Genomic DNA, 24025 nt, shown 5'->3' with positions numbered 1-24025 from the left:
TTACGGAAGCTAGGAAGGGTAGCGAAAGTCGTTGCCGGCGTTTGTGGTGAGTTAAAAAGAAAGCCTCAGTGCAGAAAATGATCTTTCTTGTTCTCATTTTGTGCGGCCGGTTGAACACTTTGGACGCAACGATTAATCCTCTGGTACTCGACATAATGGCCAACCTTGATAGGCAGGAATTCGTTGCAATTGCAGCCTTCGAAAACTCTACGAAACTTCTTGCTCCGTATATTTCTGAGCTCCCCAAGCCCGTTTGGCTGTGGACTCGTTTCCACGAACAGTCTTTTAGGCTTCAGGACGCAGTCTTAGAACAAGATAGGCGGCTTTCCAAAGTTTTCATTTTTCTCCCTTGGCTTTTAAACGTTCCTCGAGAGTTTCCAGGTTTTGTAGATAATATTGCTGGAGTGGCAGTTCAGACACGCTGGGTTGTCTCAACGGACAAAGACATGTCGCGGAACTGGATTCCGAAATTGCGAGTGGGAGCATGTCAGGTTGTCTCAGTGACTACCACTCACATCGAAGAACCGGTGAATGGATTCGCTGATTGTGTCCTATCCCGCAGGAACGTTTCCAGTGCCTCGCAAGTATTTAGGAATTGGGAAGCAGATGCCAAAAAGTACCCCAGGAACATTCGGGTTAGGATTATACACCCTAACAAGTACGTTATCGCAGTTCCGGAAGTGGCAGCACTAATGGAAGCGTACGCCGCTCTGAACACAACTCTCATCCCACTGGGCACACGCGTTCGAATCCCGCATTACTGGTTGATCCTGGACCGAAGAGCCGACATTGACGTGGATCCAAAACCATTCTTTAAACAACGCACTCACAATTTTTACTTCTACGCAATGTACCCACCCTGCCACATGTGCTTTTTTACGCGGCTTGTAGCCTCCAAGAGATCTTCGCTTCCGAGAGACAGCGGCGATCTGATCACATTTGTTTTTAGCTTCTTACTACTTGCGCTAGCAATCGCGATTGTCAGTCATCATCTTCATAGCAGAGGCCATTCTGCGAGATTGTCAGCCGTTGTCCTCTTTTTAGCTTCAACTTTTTTGGGAAGGTCGCCTCAAACGCCTCGATCGGCAGGTGCTACTTTGAAAACCTTGCTCGCTTTATGGATGCTTGGGACTTTCATTGTTGGCTCCTTCCTACAAGCGCACATCACCGCCGATATTTCCGCTGTGAGTTTCAATCTTGAGGTGGAAGACTTAGAAGTATTTGAAGAGCTTCTGGATGCAGGGAAGCTTCTCCCGTGTATTGACTATAACTTTATGTTGTATGCTCTGGAACATTTCCAAAGTCCTTTTCTGAAGAAACTGGCATCGGTCATTTCTACGCGTGCCAACGATTGTGTTATTTTGGGTGGAGAAAATGGATGCCATCGGCGGGTTCACCAAGGAAGCCATGCTTACGTCCGATCATGCTGCAGTTACGATGTATCCGTTGCCTTTCAGCAAGGTCTCCGAAAGGGACGTGGAAGCCTCCAAATGTTTCACAGGGCTGTTACAATGCTTCCAAATTTGCCTGAACGACGACAGCATCGCCGACTTCTTTTGGCTATTTCTGAATCCGGGCTGTACTTTGTGCACAAGATGAAAGCCGCTCCTGTGTCCTTCGACGAAGGTAACCTTCTCGTCCCCCACCCGTTCTCCAACTACGTGTCGGTTTTCGCTATCGGATGCATCAGCGCTATCCTGGCGCTCTGTTGTGAAGTGATCATTTTTTGTATGTGTCGCAAATGCAGGCTATAAAGCTGGCACTAAAAGTGCAATGAACATCTAAAATCTCTTTCGCGAAAGCGGTTAGCGATAACTCAGGCATTTGGTATTGCAGGTCGCTTTTTTCTGCGAAATCGTATAAACCGGCTTGGAAATATTCACGTTTTGTCCTCACACGCAACGACACGGGTGCTGAAAAATCAGTGAAAGTGTCTCGTCGAGCAGATGTTTCTTAAATTGAACAGCGTTATTATGGTACAAACTGACGAGTAGCTAACACGGGCTCTCCGGTGTTATTATTCCTCACTTTGCCCCACCTTAGCACTGTTCACTCTACAGAGTGTACAGAATAGCGGAGCTACAAACCCTTCTAAACGTGGTGATAACATTAGAGGGCGACTGGGACAACGACAACAGATAGACGACAGGACAAGAGCTTGTCCCGTCTTCTTTTTTTTGTCGTTGTCCTAATCGCGCAGTAATTTTATCACCATGATGTCCAAACTTGCCCGACAACTTGTTTTACTGAACCTCCTGCAGGTGTTTTTTGTTCGACCAATTCAGCGAGTTCGTCATTTTAACGTATGGGAGAGGTCACCGCACGGAGTTGTGCACATTGTTGTGTAATAGTAAAGAGCATCACACTGAAATACGTGAGCTGGCACAAGTGACCAATTTTTGCCATTTTTATGAAAAAGAATGAAGGACGCTTACACTAACGCGTAAGACTTGAAGGTAGCGAAGCTGCACGCAACCTTCACGACCATCACAAAGGTTTACGTCCAGGATTGCAGCCGGTTTGCTACTTCTTCGCTGCCGCAATCACCTTTACTCCATCATTGTTGCTATAAGTGTGAGCTTCTTTCATTTTTTGGAAGGGATAATCATTGGATATCACCTCGGAGGGGCGTACGGTATGACGTGTATTTGTCGTTCCGAGCAAGTGTTACCACGAATTACAGAGAACGCTGGAATCTTTCTAGTTCCGAGCAAGTGTTGCCATGATTACGGCTAACGCTGGAGTTCTTTCGGGAAATTTTCGGAAATATCCCTAAATGGGTATGCCTGGCTTAACAGACGTGCGCCGGAGAAATGGGTGGTCGCCGCGAGGCACGCACACAAGCGCACTTGGCATTTTCTTGTTTTTTTAACTGCCAGGCGGTCGCCGGAATTTTGGCCGATCTCCCTAAGTCGGTATGCTTGGCTTGAAGAACATGCGCAGGGGACGCTGGGCAGTCATCTCGGGGCACGTATACAAGAGTGCTCGGGATTCCTTGGTTTTGTTTCGCCCCGAGGCACGCACACACGAGTGCTCTGCATTTTCTTGGTTTTTGAACTGTTAGGTGGTCGCCGGAATTTTAGCTAACCTCTCTAATTCGGTATGCTTGGCTTGACGAAGGTGAGCAGGGGACGCGGGGTGGTCGCCGGAGGCGCGGACACACGAGTGCTCGCCATTTTCTTGGTTTGGTTAACTGTCGTGCGGTCGCCGCGAGGACCGCGCTCATGTGCGCGCGCTTGGCAATTTCGGGTATTTTTAACAGCGGACACAAAAATTACGATTTCCTACACAGCTTCGCTGCTAAAAGGCACTTGTGGGCGTCAATATAGATCGTCCACGTGTGGTTTATAAGTGCAAATCTAGATCATCGTCGTGTGGTTTTTTGCAATAAAAGAGCAGTTTGCTTCGAGCAATAATAATCTGTATCTATAAAAAGACGAGACTGACTGACTGATCAACCGACCGCCTGATTGACCGACTAAATGACTGATACATGAACTGTTAAGCAAAAACCTTGTACCTATATGGATGTGAAATTTCCAGGAAACATCTATGTCATGGCGTAGGGGCTCACAGACCGGATGTTTGGTGATTATACGCGTAAGGAAGTAATACGGGGTAATTGGGTTTCCACAAAATACCTATTATCCCCCTCACCCTTTGAGATATCAAACTCGTTCTTGCTGATATATGTAACCCGTACAAATATCTAAAAACCAGTTTAATAGTTTCTCTTTAACCAAGAGCTTTGCAAGTCAATCAGGTGATGTTACTGAGTTCTCAATATAGGGCCGGCTCTTTGAGATATCACATTTGATTCCGCTGACACAAGGCATGTTAGATATAAAATGCTAAAAAATCTAAGAATTTCAACTTAAGACTATGCTGAAAGGGTGAGAGGGATTTCTTTAGATTACGGTTCTACCAGAATAAAAGGCCTAACAGGTGATATCAGTGCACAGCCAAACTGATTGTCCTGAAGCCATGAAACTACTGGACTACACAACTGTCATTATGTAGAATATCTATGTGGCTGCATGTAAAAAACATTCTTTAAACCGCGAAATATATTTTTTTATAATACATCATTACAGCGCAGGACACTTCAGTCATCGACCTGGTTGTTGCTGGTAAAGGTGGTCCATAGGAATGTATAAAACTATTTAAAAGGGCTTCTGATGATAGACTCGTAATGGGATGAGTCAAGAGTTTGTGCAAATTACGTGTTTTTACGTATTGCTCAAAGAGTGTTCAGCCAGTTGCTTTATGCAAGTGACTTGGCTGAGACAAGTTACCCAAACGAATGCCCCCCAAATATTTTCATACATTGTCTAACGAACATGTAAAAGGGCGAGCGGTATTTTACAATAAAGAACTCCTTAGTGAGCCAAATGGTTAGGACACATTATCATGGCCAGACCCAACGCTGTACTGAGAGGTTTCAATCTTCGTATTTCATTCATATTACGTCGTATGTGCACTGTATTCCCTGTGCTCCTATTTCTATTCTTTCTCTCTCCCATGGTGCCGCATTTTATATAGTTATACGTGCACTTCTGAAACTGCGTCTCTTGCTGCATATGTGTGCATAACTTTGCACTTGATTTTTGTTGGTGGTACAATGCTCAACAGCCTTGTTGCGGCAAATTGTTAGCCATCTGCATTTCAGTGTCGCTTATTGTGTACTTTCTTTGTGTATTCTTACTCCTTCTTACATTTTTAGGGTTTTTGCTGCCCGCCGATCACAACCCGATTGTATGGACAAGCCCTTTTCTCTTGCGCTTTCCTCTTTCTTGATGTATCGGGCGTATATGAAATTTTGAAGTCCGCATCTACTCTGCTCTGATCAAGGCAATTCCTCTTGGCGAAAAGTTAAGTAAACGTCGTTGTTATTGTTCTTTACGTGTGCCCTACTTTTCAGTAACATTATTGCTGCACCCTCTCTGGAAGTTTTCTTCGTTCCTTGGTTTTGTATATACTTACATTCATACATACATACATGGATACATTCATACATACACACATACATACATGCATACATGCATATATGCATAGGGTACATACATACATACACTCGTACATACATGCATGCACGTCGCGCTGCTGAGCACGAGGTCGCGGGTTCGATTCCCGGCTGCGGCGGCCGCTTTTCTGATGGAGGCGAAAAGCAAAAACGCCCGTGTGTACGAGATTTCGGCGCACGTCAAAGATCCCCAGGTGGTCAAAATTAATCCGGAGCTCTCCACTACGGCGCGCATCATCGCCTGCGTTGCGTCGGGGTGTTGAACCCTACAATCAATCAATGCATGCTCACACACACATACATACATACACGCGTGCATACATGAATACATACGTACATGCATAGAAACATACATGAATACATGCATGCATACATACATTCATACATACATACATAAATATACATGCATACATACGTGCGTACATGCACGCATACATACATACATACATACATACATACATACATACAAACATGCATTCATACATACATGCATTCATGCATACAGGCATGCATACATACATGCATACATACATACATAAATATACATGCACACATACGTGCGTACATGCATGCATGCATACATACATACATGCATACATACAAACATGCATTCATACACACATGTATTCATACATACATGCGTATCTACATGCATACATGCCCACATACATACATACACATACATGCATACATACATACACGCATACATACATACATACATACATACATCGAAAGGCGTGGGTTCGGTCCCCACTCTGGGCGCGTGTTTTTCTTTCTTTCTTTCTCACGTAATGAATAATAATAAATAATAATGTAACATCACTAACAGTAAAAAATATTCTAACCATTCCCCTATGCCTTCTTTGGCGTTGTAGACTGCCGGCATTTCTTCCTGCATACATACATACATACGTGCAGGCATACATACATACATACATACATACATACCTACATACATACATACATAGATACATGCGTTTATGCATGCATACATGCGCGCATGTATGCATGCATACTGTTGTGTCCGTGCTCCCCAGCGGAAGCGCAGTTCTGTGTCGGCGCCTCCCGACAGCGCGCCGATTAGTGTCCCCCGCGAAGGGGCCCTTTCCCTCCCCGGCGCCGCCCCCGACTCCGCGGGGCGATGGACAATGCACGGGGAGGCACCATGGGACCTTGCTTCACTCCAGTCACAAAAGGCGTGCTCTTCTTGAGTGACTAAACCCTATTTTCAATTGTGCTCGTGCGTTAGCTTGATTCTTGATTCTATGTAGGAGTGACTGCGCGGACATAACACATACATGCATACATACATACATGCGTTCATGCATGCATACATGCATACATACATGCATGCATACATATACACATACATGCATGCATATACACATACATGCATGCATATATATACACATACATACATACATACATGTATAAAACATACATACATGCGCACATGCATAAGTGAATACAAACATACTTTCATGCATGCATACATACATACAAACCAGCATACAAACAGGCATACATACATGTATGCATGCATGCATGCATACATATATGCATCATCATCATCGTTATCATCATCATCGTAATCATCATCAGCCTATCTACGCCCACTGCAGGGCAAATCCCTCTCCCATTAATCTCCAATTACCCCGGTCCGGTGCTAACTGCGACTAATTTATCCCCGCAAACATCTTGATCTCGTCTGTCCATCTAACTTTCTGCCGCCCCCTGCAACGCTTGCCTTCTTGAGGAATACACTCTGTTACCGTTAATGACCAACGATTATCTTGTCTTCGCATTACATGCCCTGCCCACGTCCATTTCTTGTCCTTAACAGGCGTTTGTTCCCTGACCCACTCCGCTCTCTTCTTGTCCCTTAATGTAACGCTTATCATCTCCCGCTCCATTGCCAGCTGAGTCGTTCTCAATTTAAGGTGAACCCTCTTAGATAGCCTCCAAGTTTCTGCCCCGTAGGTGAGTACCGGTAAGGTGCAGCTGTCATACTCTTCCTTCTTCGGGGACAACGGTATGCTCCCATTCATCATCTGAGAATGTCTACCGTATTAATTATGTCTGCCTCATGGTTGAGATCCGGGGTCACAACTTGGCCTAAGTAGATACATTCGCTTACCACTTCCACTGTCTCGCCACCTATCTCAAAGCGCTGTGCTGTCCCGAGGTTATTGATCATTACTTTGGTTTTCTGCGTATTAGTTTTCAGGCCCACGGTTCTACTCTGTCCAGTGCGGAAAGTATGCTTTGCAATTTGTGTCCCGAGTTACTTTGGAAGGCAACGTCATCAGAAAATCCGAGGTTACTCAGGTACTCTCCATTAACCCTTGCTCTCACCTGTTCCCAATCCAACGTTCTTATACTTCTTGTAAACATGCTGTGTATAACATTGGAGAGATTGTGTCTCCTTGTCTGACGCCCTTTCTTATAGGTATTTTACTGCTCTCCTTTGAGGATGAAGGTAGCTGTGGACCCATTGTAGATACCCTCTATTATTCTTACATAATGCTCATCTACCCCCTGGTTTCCGTAATGCCTGATGACTGCTGAAGTTTCGGCCGAGTCAAATGCTTTCTCATAATCTATGAAGGCTGTATAGAGGGGTTCAGTATACTCAGCGCACCTAAATCACCTGATTGATCGTGTGAATATGGTCCATTGTTGAATAGCCTTTACGAAACTCTGCTTGTTCTTTAGGTTGACTGAAATCTAAGGTTGCAGAAATTGTTAGCGAATACCTTGGTAAGTACCTTGTAGACGACTGACTGACATATATGCATACACATACATGCGTACATGCATGCATACATATATACACACATACACACATACATACATACATACACACACGCATACATACATGCATACATGCACGCATTCATGCATGTATGTATACATACGCACATACATACATACATATATATATGCATACATACATACATGCATGCACGCCAACATGCATACATACATACATATACGCATGCTTACATGCATACACGCATACATACACACATACGTACACATACATACATACCGTACATACATAGATACATATGTACTTGCATACATCTGTGCGTGCATGCGTGCAAACGGGAGTAGGAATAGCTCATAGCTTGACTATGTTGGAGAACCTGCGGAAACCGGGGATTCGGCAAGGCGGCTCTGCTCGTGTTTTCCTGCTCATGGTGGCTCTAAGATAACCCATCTGCGCTATCGTCTCCAGATGTCTGCTTATTGAAAAGTGAGAACCACAACTCCAGCCTACCCCGCATCGCCATTGGCCTCGACACCACCCGGGCAACAATAATGGACTGCGTCCTAGGGACAAAAGAGCCGTAACCGCGAATGAGTGCATCACAAAAACGTAATAATTGAGTGTGTTATCAAAGGGCTTGTTTGCATTCTCGTTGTTTGTATTCTCGTGCTTATTAGGTCGCTTTTCTTGATTCTATGTAAGAGTGACCATACGCGTTTTTTTGTAGTTTTGAGTGCTGTGAATAAAGTTTGTTTTGAGTCAATGCCCAAGTTGCCATTTGTTTTCTGGCGTCTTGTGGAGGCCTTGTGTTCGATTCTCGTAGCAAATTTAAATTTAAGCCATTTTCCGGTAAGCTCAATCACTCTTTTATCTCATTCGGGATACTGCCCACTGCCCATTTTGACTGCAATTTCTTGGTTTTGACGTCCCGTGATTTCCACCTTACCGAGTCAGTAAGGTTTTCGCATTACCAATCGTTTGTAAGAAATTCTCTAACTTCAGAAGGTATATTTAACAAATCATACACGTACCGAAAAGCAAATGCAAAAGATGCGGTTAGCAGTTGCTGTAGCGTGAAAATTTTTTGGATAGAAGCTGGCGAACTATCAGAAGACGAAGGATACTATGGTGAAAGCCAAGAGTATGGAAATATCAAGTGCGGATGGCAAAGTAGAATCACCGGAGTAGTTACGGAATTCAGAACGAAGGAGGAGAGTATAACATACTGCCTTTAGCATTGTGGAGATTGAAAAAAATTGAGAAGTTAGAGTCGGACAGAGAATACTTCGTAATAGCAATGGTGGAGTTATGTTCTCAATTTTCAAAAGCCCTCAAGAATGCGAACGTGACACAGGGTGTAAGAGATTGTATGCGTGAAACTCAAGGTTGCCTTCCAAAAGTATGCTTATTTGTGCGGGCGCGCGGGATCGAACACTGGTTGCAGGCAGTTCATGAAGTCGAAGATGCAGTTTGGGGCAAAACCGAGCCTATGCTTTGCATCCCACCTTTGCTGTTCATGCATGCCATATTTAACGTGGTTGCGTTGCTTGCCAGGCTCCTACAACAACCACTGCGTGTGGAGGGGGGATGTTTACAATAAAAAAGACGGCAACAGTCTTCAAAGAGATAAATGCATGTCACCAAAGCAAATCATTCACTACAGCTAGAACCATAAGTTCTTCGCTATGTTGAAGTTGCTTGTGCATATTGCATGTCTTGGGAGTTGACGTCGTTGTGCCTTAATGCGTCCATATCATGGCAGTGCTCGTGTCAGCAAACGGCATCCGTGAACCCGGCTTGCATGGGAAGGTAGCCCGGAATTGGTCCATGCTTTGCACGGGAACGTCGAATCTGTAATGATACGCAATGCAGCACAGAGTGAATGAGTGATATCTTGACAGATTGAGAGGCCAAGCACTAGGATTCATGCGACAGTGATGCATTAGCTCAGCGTCTATCTCCTTTGCTTGACGCGTAGGGTGATCACACCCACACTGATTAAAGTTTTCAAGACAATCTTTTGGCGAGGGCATTGCCAAAGGGCGTTGTCCTTGCTCAGCCCTTCTGCCAGGACGCCTTCATCTCATAAGCTTGGTATTCTTTCATCGACATACGGGCCCGCGTCCACATGCAAACCCTATTGCCACGCGTTAAAAATCTGCGGACAATATTTTATGGTGCTAAAATGATCGGCTTCAGCAGCTGTAGACGACTGGGAAATAAAGTAACCGAACACGGATTTCACATGTGGACACGATTTCGACAGTGTTGCAAACCATTGCCGACAGCCAGCGTTCCACTTATCCCAAAGCAGTCTAACACTCATCCAAAATTACCCTAATGGCAATTAACGTAGAAATTCATGACAAATTGGCTTGTAGGGCGGCTTACATGACGCGAATTTGACCGACAAACTTGGCTCAGCGGGTGCAGCCGTCGGGACGCAATGGCGAACATTCGCCCGCCTAAACCCCACATACCGTATTGGCACGATTTTAACGCGCCCCGATTGTAACGCGTTGGTAAGTGTACTTATTAAAATTAAAAAAAAAAACAATAATTCACCGACGATTCCAGCATGCGATGTAATACATGATACCATATACCCGGAAGAAGACCTTTTATTTTACGTACAGAACTAAGGCAACAGGAATCCCTTGTACTTCATAAACTTGCTGATTGAGCTTCTACTGGAATCAAAACTAAAAAGAGGCAATGAAAGCCGTTTTCGGCTTTGAGCCCGATTTGAACGGGCACGTAAATTTAAAGCTACTTTTAACAACAAATGGCATGCTTGAGAATCGTGCTGGTACGGTATTCTAGTTCACTCTACCTCGAATAAAGTTATACTTTCATTTGTCTAAGATCAACGACGAATTGCCTGTTTATAGAGTAGCAACTCCACCTGCTTGTCGTCGCCGTGGCCACCTGGCGGCCGCCGCCGGGTAGCATTCGCCGTTTTTTCGCCGTATCTTCACTCCATTGAGACGAACCAGAACCCATAGCCCACTTTACAAAAGGCGCCAAACAAGTTGACCGTCAAAAACAGGCGAAGACTTCGTGGTTGTACTAGCCCGCACCGGGAGATGTCGATCGATATCTCGTCGAACACCATTTATACACCTTCGCTCGGTCACGTAGGAGGGTTTGCATGTGCTCTGGAAAAGGTAGTGCTCTGTGTGTGAGGACGACCCTCAGTGGGGCTATATCTGATTCATGGAAAGCGCGCTTTTATCCTCTTTACATATACTCCGTGCACTCCATGCGCATTATGATTGTCTGAAACGAGTGAGGACGAGCCATCGTAGCCCGATTTTGAGTTTGGTTTACCTGGCTCTAAAGGCAAGTGAATCATGATGTATTATGAACATAAATCATGTAGAAAGAACCTCCCGAGCTGCTAGGGCTACGTCAAGTAAATTTAAGCGCCTTGAATCTTGGTCCCTGCTTCAAAACCTGACGGAAAAAAAATTTCAAGTCAAAGTGACCCTTCTTGGCTAAGAAATATTTCTTGGCTGAGAAAACATTGGCTATGAAACTTGGCCAAAAAACAGATTGGCGTTTCTTGCCGAAGCCCAATGCGCCTCACTGCAGTGGGCACTCCAGCCGCCTCTCTGGAGCCAGCGTATACTGCCCAGCGTTCAGGGAATACCATGTACACCCTAATGTACTTGCGGAATTCGCGTCGGGAGACATGCAAACCATAGAATTTTTTGACCCACAACACAACCACAGCAAGCATGCAATGCTCAATGCCTCGGAGCAAAAAAAAAAAAAACGAATTTTGGCTGCACGCCCAATATCGGCGTTCTCTAGACTACATTTAACTTGCATAATCACAAGAAGCTTTCGACGATGTGGGCGCAAAATGAACCTTCAAGCCTAAACCGAAGATTGGAAGAATCGGTGGAGACCGTCGTCTGGGAAGCGTTGTCTCCATGTGCCACCACATCAGCCTACCTCATCGTATACTCTCTCTCACTCTGACGAACGCTTATGGCGCCTCATTCAAACCAACATTTTTCCCTGTCGCACCGGACTGCACCTAACTCACCCCACCCTGTATCAATCCTCAGCTGCCCTGCATGTGGCTTGAAGGACACGATAATTCATGTCAAGTGGGCATGTAGCAAAGATACCTTCCCGGTATTCCGTACAACCTAGCAATGGAAGGGGTGCTGGGTAGCTCAGACCCGAAGATACCGAAAAGGTTGGCGGAATGGGATGCCCTGATCACCGTCGAGGTGTAACTCCTGGTCACCGCCCCCTCCTAACCACCATTTGCAATAAAGTTTTTTTCTCTCTCAGTCTACCCTAGCTCTTTCTCGTAACATGTACGATCGCAAGGAACTTCCTCCATATTCACACGAGGAAAACACCAAACCGCCACTCCGCACCGGCCAAGGGGTATCCAGGTAAATTTCCTTTCGCATGGGCTGATATTCGTGGAGGAAAGAAAAGCTTAAAAGCTTAACAGAGGACCTGACGTTACCTCTACTGTAGCCGGAAAAGCCATTTTTTGGGCGTCGCCATTGTTTGCTTGCTTTTTGCGTGCACGTGCTACCTCTTCGCCATCGCTCGCTTCACTGTCGTCTGCTTCGTCTCGTTATGCCGACCATTGGATACCCGCTGGGCCACGCAGTGACGTTGGGCCTCGGTGGGCCATTGTTAGGACACCCAATCAGTGGGAAAAAATTACACCATCTTCCCGTAGGGGAACCCTGAGTAGTATGCGAAGCAGCCATGGGGTCGACTGAAGTTCCCATTAGTTTTCAGAAAAGTTAGTCGTTTCCGTTGACGTTCAGCTTCGTGTGCCTTTGTTGTATCAGTAGCTTCTTGACGTACTTTGAATGAGTGAAGGACATAAGGCGCGTTCGTAGCACATGCTCCCGTCTCGGTTTGTAGCGCAGTGGGAAGAGCGCCACGTACCTCCCGTTGCGGCCAGAGAGTCGTGGGATCTAAACCGGGCGCCGCCTAACTGTTTCTTCTTATAGTGGGCTGCGCTGACGTCAGGCCAAACGCTGACGGGGCTGAAGAGACACGCATGCGCAGTAGAGTGCGGACGGCGGACAACGACAACGACAACCAGGGAGGGAGGGACACGGCCCCGAGCTTGAGATGCTTCTCATCTAAAAACCATGTGGCTTCCTCCACAGCAGCTTACGGCACTACTGCTCACCTCATCGAGAGAGGCCCGGATCACACGACGGCCCGTAAGCGCTCCTGTAACGCTGCGTCGAAGAGACGCAGACTTGCTCATGCTTCCCACAGGCACCTCCTGGTGCTCGCACTGCCTCTTCCATGATGGCTTTGTCGTCTCCCTGGAGGAAGAAGAAATATTTATAAACAAATATCAGCTGTCTGCGGGCTGCCTCATCTGTCGCAGGCCTAAACTCCTTTCATGGCGTCATAACCGAACAACGACAGTGGTGTGGTGTTGCCATGTCTACGGCTCCGAGATAGCTCTGTCTCTCTACCCATGAGTGCGCTAACGACACATATCATGGTAACCTGGTTGGTGGCCCGGGAAACCGAGCAGGGACAAACCGGTGTGTTATCGGCCACATGTCTACCCGCGTGTTCACCCTTATCACGTGTTTCGATCAAGGCTTAGGTATGCGCTTACATTCTACTCAGTATGATGCGTGTTTGGAAATTCAGAGGGCGATCACTCTAAGGGAGGCCTCGTTCGATTAAGCTGTGCCTAATGCAACGGTATCGGCTTAATTATGGCTGAACAAAAGCCTTATTATGCTTGCTGTGGAGCGCGTAACTATAAATGTTCAATAAAGGCCATGTTTTGGAGACGTCGTCGTCACCATGATTGATTGATTTATTGTAGGGTTTAATGCGCCGACGCAACGCAGGCGATGAGGCGCGCAGTTGTGGAGGGCTCCGGATTAATTTTGACCACCTGGGGATCTTTAACGTGCGCCGAAATCTCGTACACACGGGCGTTTTTGCTTTTCTCCTCCATCGTCGTCACCATGGGGTGCTGCATACCCGTCAGAGATAAAGCAAGTGCCGTACCATCAGCAGAGATTGCGCCGCAGTAGAGATGTACGTTTTCATGAAATTTTGAAAGGCGCGGAGAAAAGATATTTTCAAGCATTTTTTTCAGAAAGATATGAAACATTGAAAACACATGGTTCCACACAAATCTACAAAATTCGACAAACTTCGTAAGACGAAAGCCTTAGATGTCGCATCAAACGCGGAAAGTGACTGTAGTTGCTGGCGGCTGCATTAATAAAATCAAATTATGGTCGCTGTAAAAAAAACTAAATAAAACACACAAAGGAATTTATTTGCGCTCGAATAGGATTTGTACTCGTGTCGCCAAGAACCGATGTTGCTGCGCAGTGCCCAGAACCCCGCTCGTTTCTCAACACCTATGTCATGATGCGCACTCCCCAGGATGGCCAGATCTTCCACAGCTGAGAGATTTCGTAGCCTAAGCTATACACTGGCCGAGGGTGAGCAGTTTCGCGTGGACCCTGAAGGGCCGTGCTGCGCAAGCGTGAGGAGCACTGGATTGGGTTTGGATTGGATTGGATTGGATTGGAAATCCAGTCCAATTGGAGTACGGGTGTGTAGAGAATTGGGTCTGCACATTCGCCGGTGTGCGCATTCCAGAGGAGTGACGTCATAGCCGCGGCAGACGCACTGGCGCCGGAGCGTGCCCAGCTGTGCGCCTCTGTTGCGCAGTAGCCAAGTCTGACGCTGCGCCGGAGCCGCTGCGCCGGAGCCGCTTCGGTCGACCAACCAGTCCATAGGGAAATGCATTATTGTTTTGACGACATTGGCCTCACTAAAAAAAGCTTTCGCTTTAAAAATTGGGCCAAAACTCCCTAAGTGAAATTTCCATATACTGAAGCCGACCTTTTTTTCGGACTCCGAAAATTCCGACTTGCTGGATATTCCGGACTTTCCCGAGGAACCGGCAGTTGTTCCATAGGAGTAATGACTCGCCGATTTTTCGGACTGCTCTTTTATTTGGTATATTTTTCGTTCCCCTCCAGGTCCGAAAAATCGGTCGTCTACTGTAATGGTTAACATTAGCAGTGTAATCTTCTCAAAGATGAAAGCGCGAAAAAAAGACTCGAGTGCCGGCGAGACGAGGACTGCGCTGATCCTTATTCTCCTGCCCTCCAGCTCAGCGCACTTCTTGTCTCGCCTAGGTCAGTGTCGTTTCCTGCGGGTTTTTTTTCGTCATGCACCAACACGCCCAATTCGCCATTTCAATCAACTTCCCACTTTTTCACGCGAAAGTGTTTTATCCCCGAAAACACGAAGATTTCGCTGACTTCATATCCGTCACGGAAGTGACGCCTGTACAACGAAGCAAGCGGCCTGTAAAGGGCGCAATCCTTCACACAGGGTCTTCTTGCGGGGAAACAACCTTTAGTACCAAAGAGTACGTTATACTTTGGGTTGTTCGTTTTCGGGTGTGATATTTTAACAACAAAGTGTTTTATGCCACGATACCCAAAGATTTCACTGACGTCATATCCGTCACTATAATGACGCCAGTACACCTTTGCCGAAGCGACCCGCCACAGGACGTCGCTCGTCAAGAAAACCCACAAGACAGCCGCCGACCCGCAAATCATGCTTAGCTACAGATTTCGCTGCACATTTCACTTTCGTGGTTTACTGATTCCTATCACAGAGTAATCAGCCACAGTTTCTCAAACAACCGGCCGTCCGGATATGTGCGGTTTAAGCCCTCCGGACGGAGTTGCTGAGGAAGCTTTCATCACTTTACTTTTGCTCAATTTGGCTCCGCTTGCAAACGTGGGAACACATTTTTTTCCTTTTCTTTTTTGTTGAGCTTTTATCAATCATCTCTGTTTATTAGTTATAGAATTCTCCGAATTGCGGATACTTTGGGTACTATAGCAACAAAGTGGTTCCAAACACCAGCTCAAAACAAGAGAGCCCGCTCAGAAGCAAGCAGACACATTCTACAGCACGAATATTCTGTGAATTTTGTTTGTTCGTAATAAGAATGGAGTAAAAAGCGAACGGTGGGCACTTTACGTCGTTTACTTATTATATCTTTAGTGAACCGGTAAGGAAAGCCTGGTAGCTATATGAGTCAGCAGATTCCGATGAAACGTCTGGTGAAGTTCGCACTTGATAGCCAAGTAGGCAGATAAATTCTGTTAAGCGTTTATACAACATTAATGATATTACATTCTTGAGAAGCGCTTATAGCCAAACGGAAACAATTTTATAAGCGCCTCAATGTGGCTCTTGTGCACCGTGCATTAAAAGGCATGCCAAAACTACGCATGCGTCGTAGAGGCAGACCCATGTGCACGACGGACATTTTACATACGGGTACTTTTTGCCAAAGAAAAGGTCATTTAGTGTTGGGAGATCGTAAGGCTGACTATGAAAATCCCGATGTGGCTCACGTATTCCCGTGAAGGGACAGAGGAACGGACGGACAGGTTTCTGGAAAGCGCCGGCAAAGAAGGCCTACGCATTAAAAAATTGCAGGTGGAATTTGCCTCTGGTAACTGCCTGCGTGTGGCTCTGGAAAAGTACTCGCCGAATCAATTGAGCGAGCTTCCACCTTACTATACTTTATTATCTACAAAAAATGTCATGAAAAGGTCTACTCACCCAAAGCCACCTTCTGCGCGGAGCAGGTCTTCGTCACGTCGGCTGGGCTGTTGTCCCCCGTTGGGGAGGCTGCGAACAAACGTGTTTTAAGGGTTCAGGGTCTGCTTGTTTGTGTTTAATGATTGAAATTTAAATGAATGTAGTGCAGAATGCGTAGGCTATCCTACCGGGGTTTCTGGCTGATTTACGCCCATTTTAAGGAAGAAAAAAATTCACAGCATATCCAGGGGGTGAATGATGATGAGTGGGCGAAGCTCCTGAGGGGAAATCATCGGTAAAACCGTGACTCTTCAGTGAAAGTTCGCCCACTACATCTGTGTCCGAACGTAACGTCTAGAAAGTCTCGCTTAAACCGCGCGTCGGCACCTTGGGGCTGAGCTCGCCTGATGCGTTTTGCAGACGCCTCACGAGCTCTCACTGCATCGGGGTCTGCCTGCCGATACGCGCGCTTTCTCGCCGCTTCCCGTTCTCTGACATTTTGGAGATCCTCTTCGCGCCGCAGCCGTGCCGCTTCGCGTACGGCAGGGTCCTCGCGCCGTTGCCGTGACGCTTGGGCCTCTCGTTCTCGAACGGTGGGATCTTGGCGGCGTCGTCGCGCAGCCAGACGACACGCTTCGGCCTCCCGATCTCGTACGGCAGGATCTTGGCGGCGGCGTCGCGCAGCTTCACGGAGCGCTTCTGCCTCGCGGGCTCGCACATCTGCAGCCTTATCCATCGGGCGACTCCGAGCGCGCGCCAACAGCGAACGGATTTTATTACAACGCTCCCCGCCATCTAGTAAGCAATCCAAGAACTAAACTAGAGGTAGCCACGCCATCTAGTAAACAATCCAAGCGCATCTTTTCATCATATACAAGTACCGCCATCTAGTAAACAATCCAAGAACTAAACTAGAGGTAGCCACGCCATCTAGTAAACAATCCAAGAACTAAACTAGAGGTGGCTACATACATACGTCGAGGATAGACAGACCCAGCCCTAAGGAGCTTCGCCCCTAAAACGCGTTCGAAACTGCCGTTTCCTCACACCCTCCTCCACGCCAACTACATGCTTGCATGTCCTTATACAACCAGTGCGCCAACATGCCAACATGCGCCAACAGTGTGCCAATGCGCCAACACTGCGCCAACCAGTGCGCCAACATGCCTGCAACCAGTGCGCCAACAAAGAAGTAATATTACCCGTGACAGTGACTACAATCGAAATCTTGGAGATTTCAGATAGCGTGAAGTTACGGTGAAAACGAGTTCGACGACACATTACGGTAATTTGTCCGGGGTCTGCGAACGGCGCGGGTGCTTCTCCTTCTGTCACCAGTTGTTTAGGAAGTATGCGCGTATACTCACGCTAAATTGTCGAATATTTGATCACATAGGAAAGCTGAACTATTGTCACATACCTTTTTGCAGGCAGCCTCGAAGACGACGAAGACAGAGAACCTCGGGAGCGCAGAACAGGAGGGGAGGAGGAGTAGGGTCAATGGGAGTTGAATGCCGAGCCCTGTCGCTGGCAGGCAGACTTTCTTCAATGGTGACCGGGGAGAGGCTGGGCTCACTTTCGGCGGTTTGCGCCCTCTCCACGGTGATGTCGCTGAGAAGGTGGCCCCGGTCGGCGTCACGTCAATTGCTTGGAAAGAGAAAGAAAACTTTTATAGGCCCGAATAAGTGAGTCGTGTGGGCCGTTGGGAGTGGTGCCTTATTCACTGGAGCACGTATGACGTTCGGGCCTCCTGTCGACCAACGCAAGGAGTGTCTGCAGTGAGGAGCTGGAAATCGAGATCTCCAAATGCTCTCAAAGTGCTGGTGGCGGAATAGGAGAGGGGTGGATTTTTTGAGCTGAACTTTGACTCCTCAGTTCTGTGGCGGAGTGATCCTGCTTCTGTACAAAATTTACATTCGGCAGCGTGCTGCTCCAGGAGCATTAGGCGCTGTTTAGTTTGGTGGGGAAGCATCCAGATTGAGTGAGGTGAACGACTGTTTATTGGTCTCAAGAAAGGCTGCAGGGTGAGGTGAAAGGAGTGTCCATCTTTCAAGCCGATATTGTAGTGCGATTTATCTGAAAGTGATGAGCAGGCAGTACTCACGCTTTTATCCTCAGCCTCAGCTGCCGGCGGTCGCCTGCTTTCTATGGGCTACGTGGGAGTATTGCAGGACTGCTTGCAGACAACCGGCTTCCGGAGGTGCTGATATTGCCGTTTGGGTGCCTTCGGTGGCAGTCATGGACTTCACCAGACCGCCGTTGCTCGCGCCTGCTGGCCGGATGCTCCGTTCTTCCAGTGACCCCCGTGGAGACGGCACGATCTCGTTCTGCGAGATAAAAACACGTCGGTGGCCTACTGAAACTGTTGTTCATGCAGCGCGTCAACCCTGGCCGCGTGGTGATGGCTCAGTTTATTTTTTATTGCGCCATTTTGCCACAGGGCGCCAAAGGAACTGAAGGCCAGATACGTGAGCAGATGAAAAGAAAAATAAACAAAATATGGAAACGTGAAGGGATGCAGGTGGCTTGATCTACTAAGGAATACCGTATAGGTCAGTCTGTGCCAAAATGTCATGCAGTTGCTGGTACCGAGGTCCATGCATCCACTGGTTAATATCGTGAGGACGGCTAGTGCGACGTCCTGTGGCCCCCATGTGCCAGGTTCTGGCTGATCTGAGTCCTGGGCCCGTTCTTACGCACGCATAAGTTACCGCTTGCAATAATATGGCAACTGCCGACTACAGTAAGTCGAAGTCGTACTTGGCAAATAAGTCGGTTGCCGGAAAAGACGACGGAAATGCCTAAGCATCCGCACTCTTGTTTCGATTTCGAGCAAAGGATTTATTTCTTATGGAGCGCTTAATTCGTAGTTGCTAAGTTATTCCCCGGCTTATCGCGTTCGGGCGAACGAGCCCCGGACATGTCCCCAGGAGGTGGTTCAACGCCACTTCCGCCACGGAAGCAGCCTCAGTTGATGCTCCTCAATTTAGACTGGCCACAGAGCAGGCAAACGAAACAATGGACCAACGGAACGTGCGCTTACTGCATTAGTTGACACCTAAGCACCCATATCCGCATCTAATACCCTCAGGCCGGCGTTACGTGTTGCGTGAGTCGTCGAAGGACGGACGCAAGCGGTTGCAGTGTTGTGGTCTGCTCATGGGAGAACTGCTGACCACTGAACACCTGTGCGGTTCACCGTCTTGGACACGTACGCCATGACTTCATCCCCGGTCCACATTACCTGTGAACACCCTGCTCATTGGTTGGCCAAGAGGGGCCCTCCCGCTTGAGCTCCCTGTCGCTTAAAAGCAGCTGCCGGTGTTTCCCAGCCTCGCTTGTGTTTTCACTGAGCATGTTCGCTTGCCTGCACACACTGATCCACCTCCATATGCCTGCATGATTCCCTGTGCCGTACAGCGACTACGTCGTGTCACCATTCATTGATGCGCTGCTCACGCGACGCGCCACCCTTTCTCACAAAGCTGAGACGTTGAATAACAGGATTTCTACATTTTTATTTATTTGCTCACGTATCCTTTGTGCCCAGGGGCATTACAGAAGGAAGTGGGTGATGTGAAAATTATTTCAGAACGATACAGGAAATAATATATTAACAAACACTGTTTACACTATAAGGCTTGACACTGCGATCGTTGTATCAGCAGCAAATAGCTGTTTACTTAATGAAGCATGCTTTGCACAAGTTGGTGTAAGCAGCGATTGGACTGATATTTTCTCCAACCGATCTTTACTGCATAAGTTGGGCTGGCGACAATACAGTTACAACTAACCTTCTTTAATTGGGAAGGGTAAATAAACAGTGGCCACCGCGTTCCGCTGCCTGCGGCATGCCAGCAGCTGATTGCGGAGGCCACGTATAAACGCTCCCCAAGTCAGGGTAAGTAATACCATTATGACAAACCTATTTTCAATCCAACAGTCCGGATACTGCCCAAGGAATACTGTCCGCCTAAAAGCCCCGACGTCCAAGGTTTCGGCAACTGCACCTGGTAGTTGGTTCCAGTTAACACACTATTATTATCATTATATAATTAAGCATACAATTACTATATGCTTCCTTAGTATGTGCTAGACGTGGTTTGTTTATTTTTTTTTTAGAAAATAAAAAGAGACACGAGTTTTTTCTGGTTTTGTGCTCCGAGGCTGCACTAGTACTCTGCGAGCCGTAGAGATGGGCTGCCGGTTAATATAGAGTAAAATATTACGCGGACAACGCGGGATTCTACGGTTCTACGGTTCATAAGCTTAAGTACTCCGTTGCTCAGCGAGCGCTCAGCGACGACGCAGTGCCATGCTCGATAAAATGCTGATATGTTCCCCCAATTTAACTGTCTGCGAAATAAGCTTGTTCTCGCATGGTGGCATGACAAAAACGCGTTCTTGTATGGTTTTCTGAGTTCAGAAAATGTCAGTAATAAAATATCGACTTAAAAAAAACAAGAAAAAGAACACTTGCCTTGGTTCGGCACGGCATGCTTCTAATATAAAAAGAGAACCCCGAATACATAACGCTAGTCCTCTGAAAACCAGTTCCCTGTCTTTATCGGGTGCATGTCGCTGAATAAACCGATTGAAGCGAAGTTATCTGCTCCCCCATATCCCTAGACACTTCAAGAAAATTCTGCTGCTTAAAACGAGGACGCGGGTTCGATTCCCGGCTGCGGCGGCCGCTTTTCTGATGGAGGCGAAAAGAAAAAACGCCTGTGCGTACGAGATTTCGGCGCACGTTGAAGATCCCCAGATGGTGAAAACTAATCCGGAGCCCTCCACTAAGGCGCGCCTCATCGCCTGCTTTGCGTCGGCGCGTCAAACCCTACAATCAATCAATCAATCAATCAATCAATCAATCAATCAATCAATCAATCAATCAATCAATCAATCAATCAATCAATCAATCAATCAATCAATCAATCAATCAATCAATTAGTCAATCAATCAATCAATCAACAAATCAATCAATCAATCAATCAATCAGTCAACCAATCAACCAATCAATCAATCAATCAATAGTAATAAATAATAGTACTAACGATTAATTACATAATTACATAATTATTTGATTATCAATTAATTATTCAATTAACCTATCAATCCATTCTTCAATCGATCAATCGATCTATCGATCCATCAATGAATGAATGAAGGAATGAATGAATGAATCAATCAATCAATCAATCACTTCGAGAAAAAGCAATTTTTCAAAATTTGGTGTGCCCTTGAACCCAGTCAATCACCCGCAATGCATTATGGCGGATAAACATTGCCTAGGGCTTCGTACTACCCTCAATTGGCGCCATGTTGCAATTTTGTTTCATTACCTTAGGAGGTACTAAGGCAAGAGTGGTGAAAGCTAGAGCTTTCACGTTGCTTTTTCCAATCAAGAATGCGACTGATGCTGGGCCATGCTTTAAACTACTACGCAACTGGATAACTGCTGGAGATCATTGCAGTCTGACTTTTCCTCGGCAGAGAATGAATCACTCACCGCCACGAGGCAGGGTGGTGGTTCGCTCAGTCCGTTTCCGGTTGGCTGCAAAAGAATCATGCACGAGTACAGGCCCTCCCTCCCTCCGACATCCATAATGCAACACCTTTACACAGCCACCGCAAAATCACGTTAGGGAATGCAAAACAGACCGAGGTATTTTTTATACCAGACCATGGAGTGGCCTTTGCCAATTTTTAGTTGAGCTCAAGTCGTCCGTTTCGAATGGTGGCGTAAGTTTTGTAGTGTTTTGGTTCTGAGCCTATGCTACGCAAGTATACAAGACCCTTCCAAAGTTTGTCTTGTACACGATAAAGACAAACAGCTCTCGTAACTCCTCGCGCTATTTGGCGCCACTAGCAGCAGTGTAAATTATAAACCATATTTTAAGATTTACTATATTCAAAATAAACAGCAAAAAGTAAAGAGGTACATTTAAAAATATATTTACAATAACACAGTCTAATACGTAGCAGGGGAAATTTGTCGCAGGAGTTACGTGCTCTCACTCCCGCCGCCATAGCATCCTAAAGTGTTCTTTTCATGCTTGGTCTGACTTGCGACATGCCTTGTTGTCCCTGACGACAAGGGCAACAGCATGAAAGGCTTTTTGTTCAGGTTGCAAGAAGGCTTTAAATATTAATGAAAAATCCAGTTTTTTGTTACGTTTTCTTGTATATAAAATAACTTTCACTACTCTTTTAATAACTTTTATTACGGTTCATGCAGTCACACGGAACTTTTTAGATAGTTGGCCAGCCATGCCAAGTAACGATGGAACGCTTCTCCGTTGTATACTTGACGGCACGCTCGTTGAAGCGTGGCGCCCGCACACACTAGCGCGAGAGTTCCCATGTGGCATATATCAGTATGCAAGTGCTTACAATCCAGCTTTTCAAACTTAAACTACGCACATAGTTTAATACGTAACCACCACTAACCTAACTACTAAACTAGATCACTACTTCAGCATCTCACAGTCTGTGCAGAGTTTTATGCTCGCCAGACAAGGAACAGCACTTACCGGAAACGTGCAGCCTCGTGGTCTCCCGTGGGTCCTGCGCAGTAAAAACGTGGAAATATGCATGCGGTTCTATCGTCAATATTTGTCAACGTCATTTACTCTCGTGGAGCATCGCGAAAAACAAAGCGATGATGATGAGGCCATCCCGCGAGCAAGCGAACGAGGTGCACGTGTCGCTTCAGCTTACTCATCTCACTAGCGGCATGAACATCACAAAAGACAGCGATTGTCACGATGACGGCATGACGTAACATAGTACCGGCCAACAAGGAAACATGCTGATTTTAATTACAATGCCCTCTCACGCAGGATGGTATTACATTGGGGGTGGGTGGCTCAGACATAAAACAAATATACACGCGCATTCAGGCAGTGCAAACAAGCAGAAAAGCCACAAAGAAAAAAAATCAATAGTGATGGCAGGGCGCTGATACGTGTCTTCAAGTCAGCCTCTGAGAACTTCTCGATAATTGTATTCAATCCCCTCGTATGACAATTCCTCACGTATGTGTAAGAAGTGCCTCACTGTTGTCCTGTGCAGATCAGCAGTAGGAAGCCTTTTTGAATTCCTCTCCATTATCGTGAGCTCGAAGACATCACTTCCGCTTTTGTACCACCTGCCCCAATTTTTGTCCACCAACCTCGCCACTCTGTCCCACTAGACCGCTCTAATTTCTCCCACCATCCCTCCATTCCCTCCTCCCACTTTGACCGTTTTATTCTCGCAGAGCCCTAAAACCAACAGCTGATAGTAAGTGGCGATACAGGGGCTTGCCGGGATAGGGCAAGGTAGGCTAAAAACGACATTCGTACTTCTCAAAACTACTATCGACGAGCGTAACTCATCCGACTTACGGAATGAAGGAAAAAAAAATATTTATATCCCTTCCACTCAACGTGAAAGCTGTCGGAAGTGCAGAGCAGTTATTCGCCATAATGGGCTGTAGCGCCGCTATCCGCTCACTGCTACCACCCAATGCAATTCAAATTTCCCGCCTTCATAGTGGTCGTGCGCCCCCTGCCTGAAACTGCTCCAGCGGGAGTACTGTTCTTTTTGTGCGTCCTTTTCCTCCCGCACGTGCC

The 24025-nt window shown here is 46.7% G+C and overlaps 1 long non-coding RNA gene across 1 annotated transcript; it reads right to left on the bottom strand.

Annotated features, from left to right (window-relative positions):
* Positions 1–9335: 9335 nt before the first annotated feature.
* On the bottom strand, positions 9336–21969 carry LOC144144226 (uncharacterized). The gene is made up of 6 exons (XR_013317201.1): positions 21919–21969; positions 18514–18736; positions 17830–18056; positions 16431–16499; positions 12976–13117; positions 9336–9647 (listed from the first exon to the last, which is right to left on the bottom strand). It is a non-coding gene; the product is annotated as an uncharacterized LOC144144226 (long non-coding RNA).
* Between the last annotated feature and the right edge of the window lie 2056 nt (positions 21970–24025).

This window comes from Haemaphysalis longicornis, unplaced genomic scaffold (genome assembly GCF_048455015.1).
Source record: "Haemaphysalis longicornis isolate Haplotype H1 unplaced genomic scaffold, Haemaphysalis longicornis Haplotype H1 scaffold_67, whole genome shotgun sequence".
Taxonomy (NCBI): Eukaryota; Metazoa; Arthropoda; class Arachnida; order Ixodida; family Ixodidae; genus Haemaphysalis; species Haemaphysalis longicornis.
This window is presented reverse-complemented; position numbering and strand designations above follow the sequence as displayed.